We start from the raw sequence: 20036 nt of genomic DNA, 5'->3' as shown, positions 1-20036 counted from the left end.
ATATGAAACAAGAACACTAAACTTACAGTCACAGGTAAATTGATATATTACAATTACTATGCAACCCGTTTCCAGGTTTAATATAACTTATATTGGAGATATTTGCATCAAGTAGTTGAGGAATCTTTTACTTGTACAACATTATCTTCTTGCCATTAACAATTAAAAATGCTAACAATAAGATGGATGGTAGAGGTTACTAAGAGAAAAGGAGGAACTGATAAGATAGAGCAAAATAAAGGAACAAAAGGAAGCTTAGAATGACCTAATGTCTTGCAAGAAATAACCGAAATGCTTCAGTTTAATGAAGATTCTCCTAATCTCAATACCTGTGAAAGGACTGATGGTTATCACTTTCGAATACTGGCAAGTAGTTATACGTCAGCCAAGATAGGTAATGTGCACACAATTATAAATGAAACTACACAATAGGAAACCTACCAGTGGATCTTGGAGTGCATGAATTTTCTGTAGGTGAAAATATTTCCTTTAATTGACCATCTTCCGATGAATTACATTCTTCCATTTCAGGAAAATATTGTAGTTATTTTAAAGCCTGAGAAAGCTTATGTCTGTAAAGCCGATGAGATGGTATCCATCACCATTGACTCATCCTTCAAAGAGAAGTGCCCTGTTTTGTATTGTCTGTTTAGCATATAATAAACTAAGGGCATAACTGGCTGTCAGGTTTTTATATATGGATGGGCAGGATCCTTTACTGTTGGTGTCTTGTTGGCGCGAAATTTCAGCAATTAACAAACAGCACACAGTCCACTTGAATAATATATCAAATCAAGTCAAATGTATATACATATGTTCGTTACACAGTTAATCACCACAGTTGTATCCAGAGCTTTAAATTATAGTCTCTTTTCGTCAAACGACCACACAGGTTGGTTCAACTGATAAGACAAACTCTGTTGTTTTTGTTTTTTTTTAATTTCGCGCAAAGCTACACGAGGGCTATCTGCGCTAGCCGTCCCTAATTTAGCAGTGTAAGACTAGAGGGAAGGCAGCTAGTCATCACCACCCACCGACAACTCTTGGGCTACTCTTTTACCAACGAATAGTGGGATTGACCGTCACATTATAACGCCCCCACGGCTGAAAGGGCGAGCATGTTTGGTGTTATACGGATTCGAACCCTCGACCCTCAGATTGTGAGTCGAGCGCCTTATCCACCTGGCCATGCCGGGCTACTCTGTTGTTACAATACAATCTGTGATAATTTCACTTTAAAAATAACAAAAAACGCCACCATACGCTCTTTAAGGCAAAACTCACAAACATGCAATCTAGTTCAAGCTATCTAACTAACCGTCTACCTTTGTCTTACTTTCTATATAACTAGAACTACATTTTGTATGTATATTTATAGCATGACCGAGACCTAGAACTTTCTACATACAACTAGATAATATTCGATCAAAACAACGAGAAAAACTTGGAAGGTTCTAGTAACATGACGCAATAATACAACAAGCGCCAATTCACAACAACTGAACTACACAATGTATTAGGTCGTCAATAAATTAATGTCACTTTTTTTTTAGATGAAAAACCTGTACGACTTGTATACTTAAACCATCTAAATCATAACACTCGCATTAACTTAAAATATCTAACACTAGCTTAATCTCTGGAATAAGAATTTGGAATCACCTCTATCAAAGTACTGACGAGTATGAAGGCATTCAGATGCAGAAGCACTTACGATGGTACAATCGTTATGCTAGGTTGGTTAGGGGACTCGACTAGAAATTTGTTGATTACTATCGAATTCCCCCACCAAACATGCTCGCTCCCTGTGGGGACGTTATAATGTTCAAAATTAAGGACGACTACCGCAGATAGCCCTCAGGTAGCTTTGCCAAAATTCAACAAACAAACAAGTAAAAATCGTAATGCTAACAGCCAAACCTGATCTGTATACAATCAACAAGTGATGCAAAGGAAGAAAGTGACTGAACATTAATTTATTTTCATACAGTAATAGGTCTTGTTTTAATTTCATGCAAAACTACAAGGGCTATCTGCACTAGACATCCCTAATTTAGCAATGACAGCTATTCAACACCACCCACCACCAACACTTTGTCTTCTCTTTTACCAATGAAAAGTGGAATTGACCATCACAATATAACGAAACCACGGTTGAAAGGTCGAGCATATTTGGTAAAAGAAATTCGAACTCGCGACCCGCAAATTGTGAGTCAAGTGCCCCAAACTCCAGGCAATGACAAACTATACTAATGGGTAAATGTAGGCAAAAGCGAGAATGCACTTAGTATACAGATTGGCAGCCAGGATGGTAGAAACCTTATTAAACTGTTGTTGCTAGTGCTGTTATTGAAATATTACATTACTTAAAACTTACCTTGACACATCAAACCGAAAATACTGATATCTTTTGTGCATCAGGGAAAGGTTGTGGGTCTTTTGTAACTTCCTATCAAAAACTCTATAGGTAATACCATCTATAATCACATGTAAATTAAACTTTTAAACGAAACCAACTGCAAGGAGACTAGAATATTTTCAGTTCAACTTGACAGTATTTAGAACATACAAGTCATTAACCAGTATCTAATCACAATTCCCCATGTCCCCGATCAGGTATATGAGCTGATTACAGTATAAAATCTTCGAGATGCTTTAAGACATCCCGAATATTTTGTCTGGATACTGCCCACTGTGTGCCAGACAGTAGTGATCTTGTTTCAAGTACAATTCAAAATGCAAGGTTGTGTAAGCAGTTTCATTGTTGTACTAGGTTTTCGTAATATTGTTGACGTCATCTTACTCAAAGTTTTCTTGTTCTGTGTAATATTGTTGTCACTAGAGGGCTAGCTGTTTCTAGATTTTTCTGTCGCGTGTGCAGAAACAGAGAGGAAGTAAAGAAAGCAAGTTAAGTGAGAGTTAATTAGACAGAGTAATTGGCAGTTTAGCTGTGACAGGCGATTTCTAAAGTGAGAGTTTTACAGTTTAACAGAGATAAAGGAGAATAATTTGTCTTGTCAAAGGGTGTTCTAAAGTAATCGAACCCACCTGTGTGGATTTTGACAAAAAGGAGACAATTATTTAAAGTTCTGGATACAACTGTGGTAGCCCATAGTATAACGTAAGTAAATTTATCGCAGATTCTATAGTATGTGGACTTTTAAAAAAGAAAAGACAATTATTTCAGAGTTTTAGATAAACCTGTGATATCCTATAATATAAATTGTTTTTGTAAATAGTTTGACTTTTTTTGAATATATTATTTTAAAACAAGTGGATTGTGTTCTGTCCATTTATTATTCGAATTTATCGCCAACAAGTCAGAAATAACTACTGTAAATAATTTGGCCCCTTATACAAAAAATCCTGACATTTGGTGAACCAGCCATAGAAGAAGAACGACAGTGGAAGTAGGCCTATATACACACAATTCTATTGGTGGCGAAATTAGTGTAGAGATTACAATCACACTATATAACCATGTCAACAGATTTTGGTAACAGGATTGAAAGAAATGAGTGTCCCGAGTTAAAAGACAGTGATCTATGATAGTTTGTTAAACATCTCAAGATCTAGAGAGAGAGAGAAGAGTGTCAATAGAGAAGAGAGGAAGAATGAATAAAACAAGAAAAGGAAACAGAAAAAGAGAATAAGAGTACAAATTATGAAAGAGAAAAGGAGAGAAAGAGAGACTGGAAATAGAGAGAATAAGAGCACAAACTGAGATCGCCAAGCTCATCCAACAGAAAGAAAAAAGACCCAAGAATTACAATGGGGTCTAGGCCAGTCGACCCAAGCTGCCCAAATTTGATGAACAAAAAGATGACATGGATGCTTTCCTGGAAAGATAAGAAAGATTCAACCAAAGTTAGAACTGGGACAAATGTGACTTGCTGAACTGACATGTCACTGTTCTTAAAGGAACTCTTCCCAAAAGACGAGATGATCAAGCTGGCAGAACAGTATATAGAAGCCCATGGAGGGAGTTTAACTGGCAAGTCTAAGAATAACCTGTTAAAGTCAAAACCAGTGGTGGCTGACAAGAGCAGTAGTCCACAAAAGGTGACAGGAGGTTAACAGATAAATATGATAAGAGATGTTATATTTGTTATAAAATAGGGCACATAGTAAAGGAGTGCACCAACAAGCAACAGCAGAAATCTCAACATAAAGCAACTGGAGCTATTTACAAATATGGTGCTATTAAGAAACAAGAAAAGAGTGACTGCCACCATAGATGATGCTGCCAGAAGAAACAGAATCAAGCAAATACATCAGCTTCACCACAAGGAAGTGTCATTTCCATGATTCATCAGTATATAACTTATGGTCAGCTCACGTTAGCAAATGGATCAACAGTGCCAATAGTGATTGAAGCATGTGACAAACATCGAGAGACAACAAATCACAACATGCCAGTAGGTGAAGGCTATGTTGGGGACAAGAAAGTGAAGGTCCTATGACACTGAGTGCAGTAGAGTAGTAGTGAGAACCAGTCTATTACGTGATGGCAGATGACAGGCAATGTACATCTGTGTGTGCTAATTGATGGAACAGTGACAAAGATTCCCATAGCAAGAATAAAGGTGGACACTCTGTACTATGTGGAAGACCTTGTGGACATGGGTATGAAGACACGTATCTGTGACTTAGTGGTTGGAAATATACCACAAGAGCTCAAGAAAAGAAGAGCAAGCAAGACATCAAACCAATGCAAGTATCCAAAAGCGGCATTGGTCTGCAGGAACTGAAGGAAGTGCAGAAGAAAGACAGTGTCTGAAAGAAAGTCAAGCACAAGACAAAGGAGAAAGGGACTCACAAAACAGAGAATCAGAAGGGAATGCTGTACCAAATCAATCAAGGCAGTTATTCTAAAGAAGTTAGACAGATCATAGTACTAACAGAATACCAGACTTAAGTGACAAAGATGGCTCACGAGTCGATTATGGGAGGACACCTAGGAGAAAATAAGATGGCAGACAATACCTAAATGGAATGTATCCAAGGTGCCACTGGGCGAGATTCCTCCCATAGAAGAGTCATTCAGCAGAGTAGCTGTTGATTTTATTTGACCAGTAGCACCTGTTTCTGACAAAGGCAATTGGTATGTGCTGACACTAATCAACCATGTGACATTATCCAGAAGCCATAGCTTAGATAGAGACAGAGTGAGTGACAGAAGCCATCCTGGAGGTGTTCTGCAGAATGGGTTTTTCTAAAGAAGTCCTGAGTGACAGAAGGACCCAGTTTATTTTATAACTGACATAAGAGGTGTGAAGACTCATCAGTTCAAGGCAGCTCTTTACCACCTCGTACAACCCTAAATGTAAAGAACTTTGTGAGAGAGTCAATGGAGTCTTAAAGAGCATGCTGAATATTTGCCAAGAGAGACCACGTGACTGGGACAGGTACTTGCAGGCAGTATTATTTGCTTATCGAGAAGTCCCACAAGCTAGTTCAAGATTTTCACCCTTCGAGTTACTGTGTGGAAAAACAGTATGAGGTCCGATGCAAATATTGAAAGAGCTATGAACAGAAGAAAAGAGTCAGATGTAAAGAACACATACCAATACGTGTTAGACCTCAGAAACCGACTGGAAGAGGCCTTTAAACTCCTCGAGGAAAACTGTATGCAGCTCAAGGCAATCAGAAGTACTTCTATGACAAGAAGGCCAAGAATCAACATTTCAAGGTCGGACAGAAGGTCTTATTTCTGCAGCCTAGACAACAAAAACACACTGCAGTGGAAAGGACCTTTTGAAGTACAGGACTAGAAGGTGAAAGTGAATGAAAAAACCAAGATCTACCATGCCAGTCTGTCGAAGAGATACTTAGTGAGGGAAGAAGACCTAACAGGTACATTTTTAGGTACAGATGAACATGGCAGGTGTGGTTGTTAGAGATCCAGAACCAGAAAACAGTGACTTTGTCATAGAAGATAAAGACCTACCAGGCCTAAGACCATTGGGTGAAGAGTAGACATACACATACGTCAGTATCAGTGAAGAACTGAGTGGCAAGCAGAAGAAAGAACAAAGAGATCTACTATGCCAGTATGCAGATGTCTTCACAGACAGACAAGGCAGAACTTGTTCAACACAAGATCGAGACCATGACCACGGATCCAGTCAAGGTGAAACCCTACCAGATGCCATATGCTAAACGAGACCAACACAGGAACTGTAAATATTGGTGCAGACCATAGGGGAGGCTTCATGTATGAACTGAGAACAGTCTCTGTATATAGTATAAAAACTATTGTAAATAATTTTCTTGAAGAGGAGTTTATTGTAAGGTATACAAGACTGTTTAGTTTAAGAGTTATTATTTAGTTTATGTAATGGTTTAATATTTGATGACTATTTACTTTTCGTAACAATAGTGTTAAAAGCTAATTATTTTAAAAGTGATAGTTGTGACAAGTTTTGTTCCGTAACTCGGTAGGAGTCGTACATTGTGTATACAATTTCATTGTTGTACTAGGTTTTCGTAATATTATTGACGTCATCTTACTCGAAGCTCCTAAGTTTTCTCGTTCTGTGTAATATTGTTGTCACTAGAGGGCTGGAGATTTTTAGATTTCTCCGTCGCGTGTGCAGATACAAAAAGGAAGTAAAGAAAGCAAGTTAAGTGAGAGATAATTTGACAGATCTAGACTAAGTGATTGACAGTTTAGCCATGACGAACGATTTCTAAAGAAGTTAAGTCAGAAAAAGTGAAGTTAAGGAAAGAGAAGTTAGAGTGCGTGATTGTTAGTTAGTTTAGCTGTAACGGGCGATTTATAAAGTGAGAGTTTCACAGTTTAACAGAGATTAATTTATCTTGTTAAAAGGTGTTCCAAAGTAATTGAACCCACTAGTGGACTTTGACGAAAAGGAGACAATTATTTAAAGTTATGGATACAACTGTGGTAACCCACGGGGTAATGCAAGTGAATTTATCGCAGATTGTATAGAAAGAAACAGAGTAGAGAAAAATAATTCATGTTGGCAATTGGATTCTAAAGTAATTGAATCAGCCTGTGTGGACTTGAGAAAAAAAAAGAAGAGTTATTTAAAGTTTTAGATACAACTGAGATATCCTATGGTGTAAATAACTTGTGTACATACGTTTGATTAGTTTTGAAGTGGATTGTGTTCTGTCCGTTTATTGTTCGAATTTTCGCCAACGAGTCACCGACACCTACTGTATAGAATCCTGCTCCATAAACCCGATATGTACCTATAATAAGGCTGTTTCTTGCTTAAAGTTGTGGAAAGATTGTGCTCAAAGCTGAAGTACATTGTGAATCGAGTAAACCCGATTTCTCTGGATAATTTGGAAACATTTATGTTATTTAATGTTACATGATACACTCGCATACTTCGAGAACTAATAGACATTGAGGCTCAAACAGCTTCACCTATTTGTGGTATCGTTATTTCATTGGAGCTTCAAGCAGAGTAGACGTAGTAGGTTTGAGAACTTCGATGGACTGCAACAGCCTATAGACCTGAAGAAGGCCTAAGTATAAAAGCCAAAAGGTCGTTCTTTTTTCATTCAACAGGCATTTTCAGTTTATGAAAGTTTCAAACATACTAAGTTGTTGGTTTTCCAAAATATTAACCACATGAGAACTACTCTCATTTATGGGCAAATTTTTCTCATCGCTTCTCCTCCATGACATTTAAGTTCCTACACTATATTTTCAATAGCGATATTTTATCTTTGACCCTTAAAAAATGTTTAAATATAATACTTAAATCAATATATTGATGCGATACATATAAAACTATTAATCATTTACATTTAATACATGTTTGACAGTAAATCCAGGTATTCTTCAAAGCGAATTTTCCCAGTTAACTTTATAGGATTATCTTACCCAAATAATTATTGTATTTGATATTATCAACAACAACAACGATATTTGAAAATCCATTTTTGTTCAAAAATCATTTGAATGTTTTGAACTCCTTATAAAGATATTCATAACTGCTAGTACCTTAAATCTGGAATGAAGCTGTCAAAAATAAAATATAAACCAATAAATGTAATTTTGAGATACACTTCACAAACTTGCTACTACTACTATTATTATTGCGTATTAATGTATATAAAATGAATATATTTTCTATTGTAAATTTTATGCCACTATGCATAGCGACTATTAAGATACATCAACGTGATTAACGTGTTCAGGATCATTAAACTTAAATTTATTTCAACTTTCGATAATAAACAGGGTTGAAACGAAAAAGGACAAATCCTTCAAATTACGTTTTCATAATAACAAAGGCGGTGACATGACAACCTTGATACCGAATCTCAACAGTTGAAATCATTCCTCAAGGCTTGCTGAATCAGGGTCACTGTTTTAATGATGTCTTATAATTACTTAGATATTTGTAATGTACAAAGCTTTGTTGTACTGCCTGATATGTGCATAAGAGCAATTTTTTAGTGCATTACCTCACTGAACCAATTTTTTCGTGTTTTAGTTTTAAGTCGCACGATTACAGAAACATTCAGTTGGATTAGTTATCTTCTAAATTACGTGTTACATCTGGTGTATACACAATTTATATTATTTTCTTGAAACTATCTTATTTGAACTCGCCAACTTAAAAAGTTGAAAGTAATTTCTCGTTATAACAAGTTCAACTTCAAGTTTATTGCAAGTTTTGAACAACTTGAGATTATTGACCGATTTCTAGAACTGCTACAATTAGTATCCTAACATCATGGTAATCAGAAGCTTTCTTTATAAAAAAAAAAAAAGCTTCAGAATGTAATAGATCTCTCTATTTACACACACTTGTATTATTTATAATATTCCTCCCCTGCAACACTTCTTGCAGGCACTTCCTCACCATGCTGTTTATTGACGATTCAACTTTACTCTTCTCCAGGCTGGTTTGTGCTTGCTAATCTAATAAAGCATTTTCACTTGCATGCTATATATATTATTATTACTACTATTAGGCCATCTTTTAACTTTCATTTGAGTTGTCAGTTTTTTATTATTTTTTGTCCTCAGTTTCTTATAATTTTCTATTACAATTTCAAAGTTTACTCTAAATTCAACTCGCACGATTTCTCTAACCTACAAAATCTGGGTTTCCAATACTCGAAATATAAACCGTATAGTTACTGGTCTAATTACTCACCACTAATGCACACAGTTATTACTAAAGATATAAAAACGGCTGCTATATTCGTGCAGTATTGTATAGCTTCTTTTGCTCACTTCACGCTTACAAGTTATAGTCAAGGTCATCCGATATACTGAACACAGAAGTTTTCACACGACACCTCACTGTGCAAGAGGGTATAGTCTCGTGATTTTTAAATGAAAAGGAAACAAGTGTACCGTACCTTAAATGTTAGTTATACTATACTGTAGCGTATTTGGTAAAATATAGCAGCATAATGTTTTAATCTAATATATAACAAAACCAACTGTATTTCAGCCGCTGAAATAAGTTATATTTACATAGTTGAAACAATGTATGACTTATGTCATTGAAATATATCTATCGGTTAAAATTCACATGTTGTGCTATCCATATAAAAGATAAATAAAATACTATCTCAAATTAATTTTAATTATGCAGGCCAAACTAAGTTGCAATGCAACTTATAATATGCTATATCGAGACAAATAATCGAACATGCAGATCAGGTAAGTCATAATATCGGTATCGTTTTTTTTTAATTAAAAGTCTTTAGTTCAATTTAAAAAAAAGAAAAACTCATTTAGTCAGTTTACTTAATTAATAATACAAGACACACTCTAGTGTCTTTTTCGCACTTCAGACTCAGTTCAAATCTCTGCTTGATTAACCATTTTCTCCTTTTTAACTGAATAACGTTTGATAGGTTTAACAACTCTTACACTTTAGCAATAGTTTTTCAAAATAATATGAGAAAGAAACAATCAAAATATGTATTTACCCAACAAACTTTTGTCAACACCAATTTTCAGTAGAGGTCACACAAAACTTCGTTGTTAGAACTTTCTTTATAAAGTAAAATAACGAGATTTTATGTCAGATTAATTGAGCTGCTCACGACACACTATCAAATCTAGAAGCTGCTCACGATACAAGCAGTGTGCCAGCGTTCTACACCGAAAGACGTGTGCAGCAAAGACATCGCCTACATTAACAAGGAATCATAGGTCGAAAGAAAGGAGTGAAAGGTTATGCACACTGCACCACAACGTACTTGTCGACTTAAACAACTTCCTCGACTAGTACACTATTTTAATTTGAAACCAACTGGCTTTTTTCAATCCAATTATTAAAGTTTTAAATTCATGGCAGCAGCACATAAATGTAACAGAAAACATGCGCTTTTTAACTAGCATCATCACGTGAAAGTCAGACTATGTTTCGTATAGAACACTACTAGACAGTAGAAGCAAAATGTACTTGTTACTCGGAACAAGTACCAGTTCATAATTTGAGTACCTCTGGGTTGCAAACCACCTGTTGCTTGTTTCACAGCTGTTTCAGTGTATGAGTGAGACTTGTGTACTCGACATCGTCATTCGCAACGTCACCGAAAACAACACGGTTGTGTTCGTTTAAACAGTTCCAAAGAAGCTCTAAGTTTAACTTTTACATTGGTTGTAAAGTAAGCTATACTATAGTGCTTAAGCACAGTAACTACTACTACTAATCACAGTGAAACTATCAAGCATAACGGAAGGTTAGGCTAAAGCACAGAAATGGGTACATTCAATTTAGTAAAACTAAATAGTGTTAGAATCCACATTGTTTCATTTAATATATGCAATATAAAACTAACTTCGTTATTACTATGCTCAGAGATTTCTTCTGAGTGCGGCTTCTAAAAGCTATTAGCCATATATAACATCGAACACTGTTCGCCAACCACAATTTTCTATCACGGTGTATTTTTTTTTGAAATGTTTGTAGTAACCAGATTTTATGTTGATAGGCTATTGTAATTAAAACTAAAACATCCGAGTAAAGTAATCGGATATGAAACTGAACAGAACAGTTGCACATCGCTGACTGTTGTCTACTGCCCTAACTAATATTTCACGAAAACGCCAATCAACTGACCAGTTATTTTTTAAACAGCTAATTAGATATAAAAAATAAAGTTAAATAAAAACATTTTTCTTTTTTGAACACAGTTCTTTTCTTGCGGATCTTTGTACATTTTACCTGGAGTTAGAGGTAGGTATGGCTAGAGTATCTGGTCTGTGAACACAAGGTTTCGTGGATTAAACACCTGTTATCGCTCTTTAGAGTGCGCTATAACAGTGATTGTCAGTTCCCACTATTCGATCAAACAAGCGACAGAAGCTGCTTAACCCTAGTATACCAGTTCAAAATTAGGGGCGGCTATGAGCAGACAGTCGTTATATAGTTTTGCTCAAAATTCCCAAACAATAAGAAATATTATTTTTTATTCCCCGCCCTTTGAGGGACAGTGTGGAAGCTATAGGTTACTAACTTCAGTTTGCATGTACAACAAGACAGGAAGCCGCCTATTTTTTTAATTACAGGTCATCAAAGACAATAATATCGTAATCATATGATACCAAATTGTTTTAGTTTGCCTTTCTCCTAGTTTAAATAACACTTTTTGAAATGTTTTTGAGAATGAGAGAATACAAAAAAAAAGAAAAGACTACACTGCCAAGGAAGTTATTTTGCAGAACAATGTAAAAACAATGACTAAAAAAGTGACAGCTTATTACGAATACAGTAACTGTTAATTTAAATTACTCTAAATAAAGAATCGTCCAAAATTTTATTTTGAACACAATTATAAACATGGAGACATTAGTCTTGCTGATATCATATGTACGAGGTATATTGCACTGTTTGGTGAAACAAAAAGTCAAACTTTTCTTCCCCTGTGTTTTGTAAAGCAAGTATTGAATCAAACTTTCGATGTAGGCTTCTTTAAAAGCCCCCCCCCCCCAGTGGCACAGTGCTATGTCTGCAGACTTACAACGCTAGAAGCCGGGTTTCAATACCTGTGGTAGGCAGAGCACAAATAGCCAATTGTGTATGTTACGTCTCCATTCGTTAGTTAATTTTCCGTAACTTCGTTCCGACGAAACTTTAGCGACACAAGTCCTTTCTTAAATAAAACTGGTTTATTCTTTCTGAATATAACTTTGCGATACACTTAATTTCAACAGTCGCGCTATAATTCTCAACGAACTTCTCACGTTCTTAACAATATTCTCTTTGACTGCAGTTCATATATGACTGCACATATATATATAAGACTAACACATATCTAGTAAATGCTAGGGCATTCTTGAAGGAACAGGATTTTTCTAGAAAAGGGGTGGTGTGATACTAGTCACGTGACCTCGCTGACGCAACATGTAGTCGTGTGCTTAACTTCAAACAAACAAGCTTTTTAAAACACAAGTGTTACGTATTATAATTTCAAATGGTCTGAAACGGAGTTAACTGATACTTTAAATTTAGTGGTTTAACTGTATTTTAAATTTAGTAGTTAAGTAAAAGCCGATATATAGTCAGTTTATGATATATGCCAACAAGATTGATATACACAATTTTCTTTTTTAACACAAATACGTTTTAATAAACACACAACAATTCAATTTACAATAACATTTATTACAAATAGTTATTACAAACAATGATTTATAAACAAAAGTTTCACAACCTTACAAGCAATATAAAGTTTTCCTTTTAGTCTGGAACTTCTTCCATATCTTATCGAGTGTTCACTGTGGGTGAGTCGATTACGAGTTGACGTAGGTATAATTCACTTAACGTGAAGTTAGTTACCTTTGTCTTCCGTTATTTACCAACCACACACATCGGGTTTTCCACCGTGACGTTATGTAATGTTTTCGTAAAAGTACTAAAGTCCAATGAGAATCCACTGAAGTTAAATGAGTTGTAATGTTCCAACTTTGTAAGTGCTCCTGGTCAAATATCTTAAGTTTTCCGGTTGATAAGCGTTATAACAATCACAATTATAGCTTACAAAGTTTATAGCACACTGACTATAGCAAACTAATAATAGATACTCTTTTGGAGGGTCTCATTGTTTACATTTATAGGCATGTGGAGGCTTTCTAGAAAATTTAGATAAACGTTGATATTAAAATAAATATATAATAATAAATTCGTCACATAAGAATTTTTGTAACACTGTTCATTTAAAGTATCTGTTAAAAATAATTCAAAGTCCAGTCCATATAAGTCTCTCCCTTAACATTTCTACAAGCTTGAATACTTGTACACTGTAGTAAGTTGTTGTAGGCCTAAGATGACGTTTAAACCTCTCTAAAATTTGAAACTAACATAAAATCAGATCAACTTGCTTGCATAAAGTAATCATGAGGGTTAATACATTCATTCACTTTACTATATTGTGGAAACAACGCTACAATATTTTTAACTCTATCTATATTCATTCACGATACACTGCTATCTTCCAATTGACTGGCACATTTGCATTTAATAACTAAGCCTTCTTCTAGATATTTTTCCATCTCTGGATTATTACATCCTCAACGAGCAGCAGCTCTCTGTAGTTAACAAACAAATTGCAATATTAAAAATAAAGCTTACAACAGAATATTTGAGATTGGTTAATTTCAGGTGTTAAAATACATTTTGTACATTGTTACAGAAAAGTAATGTGTACAAACAAATAAATATACTACTGAATCTACTCAAGTGTTAAATCTTTTGACACATGACCTTTTGTACTTGTTTAAAGTTGACATCAATTTAATACTTATAACTATATATTGGGTATATCTTCACGAAATTTGGCAGTCTTTCAGTTAATATTACAAGTCTTTCAAATACAAAAAGTCATATTTCTTAGTGAAGTGCTTTTAATAAAATAAAATAAAGTTTTGAGCTTGAATATATTGAGTATTTCTTTTGAATAGTCTATGTGCAAAGTAATTTAAGTTAATATTAATACTTTTCATCTCAAATTTCCTTTGTGTAATCCCTAAATGCATTTCAAACGCCCCCCCCCCCACTAAATCCTTATAGTTTAAATGTTATTTTCTCTACCCTACTCTCAAAACCGACCTGGTAACCAAATTATCGAAATAAACATACATTGACCTTCTTTTCTTTCTAGTATGACTTCAGATTGTAACCTGAAACTATATTTGTTTATTCTAAGTAGCTCTAAGTTCGTAGCATTATAAATATATTCATAATTAAATTTTATTGCCCCTTATATTGCCCACTGAACTTGTCTAACTGCTATCCATGCCATTATAAGTGGTAAATCACTCAGAGAACGTGCAGCTCACGTTAAGCTGTCGAATTACATTACCAACCAGCTGCTCGCGTGTGTACTTCGTGAACAATTTTAATTATATTATTATTATTACTTATTTTACCTATTCTAGTCTTAAATAACTGAAAAAGATCCATACTTTTAATTTTAGTTACTTTTATAATAATAAATAAAGAAGAAATAAAGTACTTACCAAATCTTAGTTTTTCTTGCCCTCGATTTTCGAGTAGAGTTAAGCCTGATTTTTTTAGCGATTATGGTAAAGCACTTAACAATTTTTATTTACTTAGATAATAAATCAAAGAATATAGACTAATAACATGTAAAAAGTAGATATTTTCACTTACTTCTAAAAAATTTCCTGGCTTTCTAACTATGCCACAAAAGCTGTTACAAATTCATCCAAGCTAGTTGTTAACTTTCCCACGGGAACAAAATTGTTACTCCAAGTGACATTGACTGTTATCTGTTCAAAATACAATGTTATACGCCATTTGATATATGAAAACCTTGACTTTCTATTGGTTATAAATAATATATAATGAAACATAACAGAGAACTATCAATCAATTGCGAAAGGGAGGATGTGGCAGGAGGGGTCTGATTTTCTCTGTAACAAAACAAAATTGGAGGACATAAAAATTATGGTCCATTTAAGCATAACGATTTTATAGAGAGCATTTCATGTTTAATTTCGTGCATTTTCTAGGGGTGATGGATTAAATAGGGATGATAACATGCTAAGACAAAATTTGTCATGTGTGTTACACTAATAGAAATTCAGGATTTTTTATATATTTCCTTTTAGAATTATGAACTTAAAACTTGTATACTATTAAAATATGTATTATTAGCTGAGATGTTATGCTATTCTAATTGAGAAGAGAAAGACGGAGTGCTTCGCTGGGTTGTTTGTTGGCAATGGTATTTTTCCTTCTTTCTGTTGCACTTGGCGTTGAATGACCACGTGGCGTCTGGTGTTTGTAGAGCAGGGAGATGTAGATCGAGTATGTCCGTAATTGACTGAAATATTAATACTAAACTGATAGTAGAGTTTAGGTTAGCGGATTCAGGCTTTGCAGTTTACTGTTTAAATATTGATATAGAACTAAAGAGTAGCATTTACTTTTAGCCTGGGTTGGTCCTTTTCAGGGCTAGGATCAGAGGATCCAAAGCATTAGGAGAAATTTTGCTGTGGGGGAAACGGGAGTACCCCGAGAAAACCCACTTTCACGGCCAGTGCCGAATAAAATGCCCTGACCATGCCTGGAGAATGCTGTGGAAAAATGCATGTTGTTAGTTGACATAGCGTGCAATCAATGTAGCTGCTGGCGATATTTAAAGGCTAGAACAGGCTGGCCGGGTGAAGAGGCGGCGTCATTCTCGGAATTGCCGGTTCTTGGTTTAGCTGGATTGGGCTACGGCTGATTATTCGTTGGAGCTGGACATTTTGTAGCTGGATTGTTCTGGGTGATGCAGGGGCTTCAGTTGGAAGTGCGTCTGACGTTCTTGTCAGTCTCTTGGTTTCAGTGTCGTTGAGGTCTTCAGTCTGAATTCTTTGGTCTTTCTTGATGATCCTAGTCTGTGTTTCTTGGTGTACAGGTTCAAGGCTGTCTGTTGAGGTTGAGGCATCACACATGGTTGTTAGGGATGACATGGTTGATATTGGTGAGAGGGTTTGCGTCTGCTGAGACATTGTCTGAAGGTTTGTTGTTTGAGTAAAGGAGGTTACTTTCACGGATGTTTCACTTGAAGTGGAAGGTGGTACTGTTTCAGGAGCGGATGAGGTTGCTGGGGACTGACGTTTCAGATGAGTCGTGGGTTTCTTGGTGCATGATTCGTGATCTGGAGGTTTAAGGGGAAGAGCTGTGGAAGGTTGGTAGCTTGACTTGGTCGTTCAGCTCTAAAGTGAAAAAAATAGTAGAATAAACCATTAGTTATTAAGTCCTCTGCTGTGGCTCTGGAGGTAGTAACAATCTTGATGTATTGTGTTGGCAAGTTCGTGATTCTGGGTTGGATTTGGTGAACAGCATGGATCGTTTACTCTGGTATGGCTTTCAGGCTTGCGTGTATATCATCGGTAGAGATGGATAGGTCGACATTCCTAAGAAAAACAGAGAAAAGTTGAGAGTTAATTCTAGGAGGTTTACATGTAACTGGAGGATTGGAGTTCCATGGGGAACAGAGATCTGTTGTGTCTTCAGGAGTCAGGGGTTGAATGAAAATTCCTCCCCTTCTTAGAAGTCTTGTCTTGGTCGGGTCGATGGCTACACCTGGTTTGTGTTTTCTTAAGAAAACATTAATCCAGTTAAACGAGAAGTCTTTAGAGATGCTGTCAATAATGACGGGCGAAGCCGTAGGCAAGGGTTGAGTGGGTTGCCTTTCTTTTGTTGCAGCCACTTTATTTGCCGGCTTATATACTATAAGAGCGTGAGTCTAGCAAACACTAGGACATTCGACAGGTTCCTCGATTTTTTCTAGATGCTCATTACGTGTTACCAACATCACGTGACTTCCGCTGTCGTAACAACACCTTCGAGATTCTTTCACATACACAAGTCAGTAATTTTCTTTGATCATTCCTTGTTAGATCCCGTCTGGAATGTATTAAGTTTAATAGTATTTCAGCTTTCTTTTTATATTTCTGAGAACTGTTGGTGATCTCTAAACTTTCATGAGTTGGCAATTCCATTGTGATTTTAACGAGTTCCATGGTTTGGCCCCCCAGTGGCATAGCGGTATGTCTGCACATTTGCAACGCTAGAAACCGGGTTTTGATACCCATTATGGCCAGAGCACAGATAGCCCATTTTGTAGCTTTGTGCTTAACTACAAACAATTATGCAACAAAAACAGAAGATATAAAAAATTACCACCAAAACTACAGTTAGAGAGCACATTCAAAAAGGTAGGGAAAGTTTGTAATTAACCACAAATCAACACAATGGGGTATTTGTACCCTGTCCATCACGGTGTTGAAACCCGGTTTTTAACGTTGTAAGTCCGCAGACACACCATTGTGCCACTGGGGGGCATACTATTGTAAGGGGTTGGTTTGTAGTTTTACTTCCTTCCAAACTGGCATCAGTATTCTGCTTCAGCAACCAGACACTAATGAAAAACTTAGGTGCATATGAGATGACTGAGCTTACTGACTGGTAAGTACATAGCTAGAGTGTAGCAAAGTCAGGGATTTAGTTAACGTAACAGTATGTGCACTGTCCCATAGAAATTCACTGTTTTGAGTAGACGTGTTCTTGCAGTAGAATAGTGAGAAATATAGCACATCTGTTGCTTTCCTTCTCAATAAGATTTTCCTATAAAAAGCTGGCCAAAGTCAAGTAGCGATTGGTCTTGACATTAAACCTTAGGCTAAACTTTTAGCCTGTCACAGTTTGAGTCGAATTGGAATTGTGATTGTGGCTTTTACTATGAAAAGTCATAATTCATGACTATTGGTTATCTCAGTTCATGGCCAGTCGACCAGCCTGTTAGCTAGTCACACTGCTGCCATGAAGAACAACTTCTTCTTGGCTGACTAAAATCTTGATAACATCCTTGGATTCCAGGGGCATTACTGGACTAAAGATAGGTGATGTAGGATGAAGAAATTGTTCTAGCTTTTCAGTTATGACCCGCAACAGAAGTAGTGCAGTAAGTGTTATCCTTGTCTGATATTTTGGTGATGGAGTCAACAGTTAAAGCCACCAAAACTTGCAGCAGCTTTGCAAATCTCGCTTCATCAACTTTCCATACAGCATCTATCAACAGAAAAATACCAAAGTGGAACCACTAAAACCCACACAGACGACGTACTTCTACATGTGTACATAGCAACACAATATTTTAAACCTGAAGAAGATTTTTTTTATATGACTTGAGCAAAACAGAGCTGGAGCTGCTGCCAAAAAATCTAGGATGAAACTTTTCATTCGATAGTGCATTCCCCAGCCTAATAACCAAATTTGGCACTGACAATGGTACATGATCATCTCACCTTTAAAGACAGAGTGGTTCCAGCATAGCCAATATCAAGCGAGGTATGAGCAATGTCTCAAAAACAGCTTGATTATTGTGTGGACGCAGAGAGGGGAAATCTTAGAAACTTTCAACTGAAAGGCGAATATTTGCAAATGCCATGGACTCCTTCTGTTAAGTCAATGTTGGGTATAACTTTATTTCTTTCAATGTACATTTTTTGATTTATTTATTTTAACCTGTTTTAAAATGATTTATTCTAGCTTCTATAAATGTCCTATTTTAAGTTTCCCTGAATTATATTTTCCAGTTTCAAGTGCTTCATTTTTTCTCCTAATACTTCTAAATCTTGAGTTTGCTTATTTTTTAACTATATATTTTTTCATATTATGTTTGGTATGCATTCAGTTTTAGTTTGTATTCAATGAATCTTATGTGTTAAATTCTTGAAACTGATCACCATGGTTTCAGTTTGTAAGAATCTTAATTTTTGCATTTCATAAGACTTTCTTTATGATAAGACTTTAGTTTTATATTAAGTTCTCAATTTTATACAGAGAAAAGCATGTAATATTAAAATTATTTTCGATCCTCACTGTGTCCATGTTGCTATGGTCAAATATGGTCTCATATTTTCCCTTACAAAAGCCCCCTGGTGGCTCAATGGTAAGTTTGAGTGCTTATCTTGCAACAAAATTGGGTTTCAATACCCGTTCTGGGCATAACACGTAGAGTTCATTGTGTAATTTTGTGCTTAATAACAAATACACCATTGGAAAAGGCTCTGCCATAAGGCTGTTAAGTCCAAAGCATATTACTCCTCACTGCATGACGCCCAGGACTTGTAGTTAGTTGGAACAACCTAGATATTCTTAGTACTAATAAAACAGGTACCAATTATTTACTAATATGAATTACTAACTGGGATGGAATGTTAAATAGTACAAAAACCCACATCTTTGATGGAAGTATAAAAAGATTGAAATAAAATTTAAAAACTTGGAAAACACTCTTCTCCCTTCTACAATCAAATATGTTTTCAATGCCAATTATAACAACACTAAGAGAATGAAACTTTAAAAACAAGCTTCAATACCATAGCGATTTCTATAACATATTATTGGTAGTGTGACTACCAAATACACATCTGGCAAGCATATCAGATTTATCCATTATCTTTTCCCAGATGGATATACACAAGAGAACAGGAAATAATGATTTGATTTTAACATCGTCATTTAGTCACATTGAAGTAAGTGAAGAGAGATTTAAACTTTCATTATTCTATCATTTTCATGCACAACATTTAAGCTATGCTTTTTTGCAGGCATTGTGTTAGATTGATAAATCCTGTTCCATTTGAAAAATAAAAAATTATACAGGCAGACAAACAAATTCACTTCATTTAATTCTCACTATGGGCATTTTTTCTGTACATGTCTCGAGGTTGTAGTGAGTTACATTAAAAATTTAATTAATCTACTTTTGTTATCATGATATACGAGTAAATATAGCATAAAAGCGTACCTAATAATGTATATTTTAATAGTATGGAAGTTAATTTTTCAAATTTAAAAAAAATCCTGAATTTCTTCTCTAACTCATTCACCACCCCTTCAATAAATACGAAATTAAACGTAATTTACTTATTATAATTTTGTCAAACCAATATGCAATCAAGACTCCTTGGACAAAGGCCTTTCTTGCTATATGAAATTTGTAGTGTTGCGTCAGCGAGGTCACGTGACTCGTTCCCTCGAACCTTCGGGAATTGTCGG

The 20036-nt window shown here is 35.6% G+C and overlaps 1 long non-coding RNA gene across 1 annotated transcript in view; it reads right to left on the bottom strand.

Annotated features, from left to right (window-relative positions):
* Positions 1-10479, bottom strand: part of LOC111083116 — a 12492-nt gene extending 2013 nt beyond the window's left edge. Inside the window, exon 1 of the long non-coding RNA XR_002608810.1 lies at positions 9937-10479. This is a non-coding gene — a long non-coding RNA (uncharacterized LOC111083116). The remainder of the gene's footprint in view (positions 1-9936) is intronic.
* Between the last annotated feature and the right edge of the window lie 9557 nt (positions 10480-20036).

This window comes from Limulus polyphemus, unplaced genomic scaffold (assembly GCF_000517525.1).
Source record: "Limulus polyphemus unplaced genomic scaffold, Limulus_polyphemus-2.1.2 Scaffold8235, whole genome shotgun sequence".
NCBI classification, from domain to species: Eukaryota; Metazoa; Arthropoda; class Merostomata; order Xiphosura; family Limulidae; genus Limulus; species Limulus polyphemus.
The sequence above is the reverse complement of the archived record's forward strand: the minus strand, read 5'-3'. Positions and strand labels throughout refer to the sequence as shown.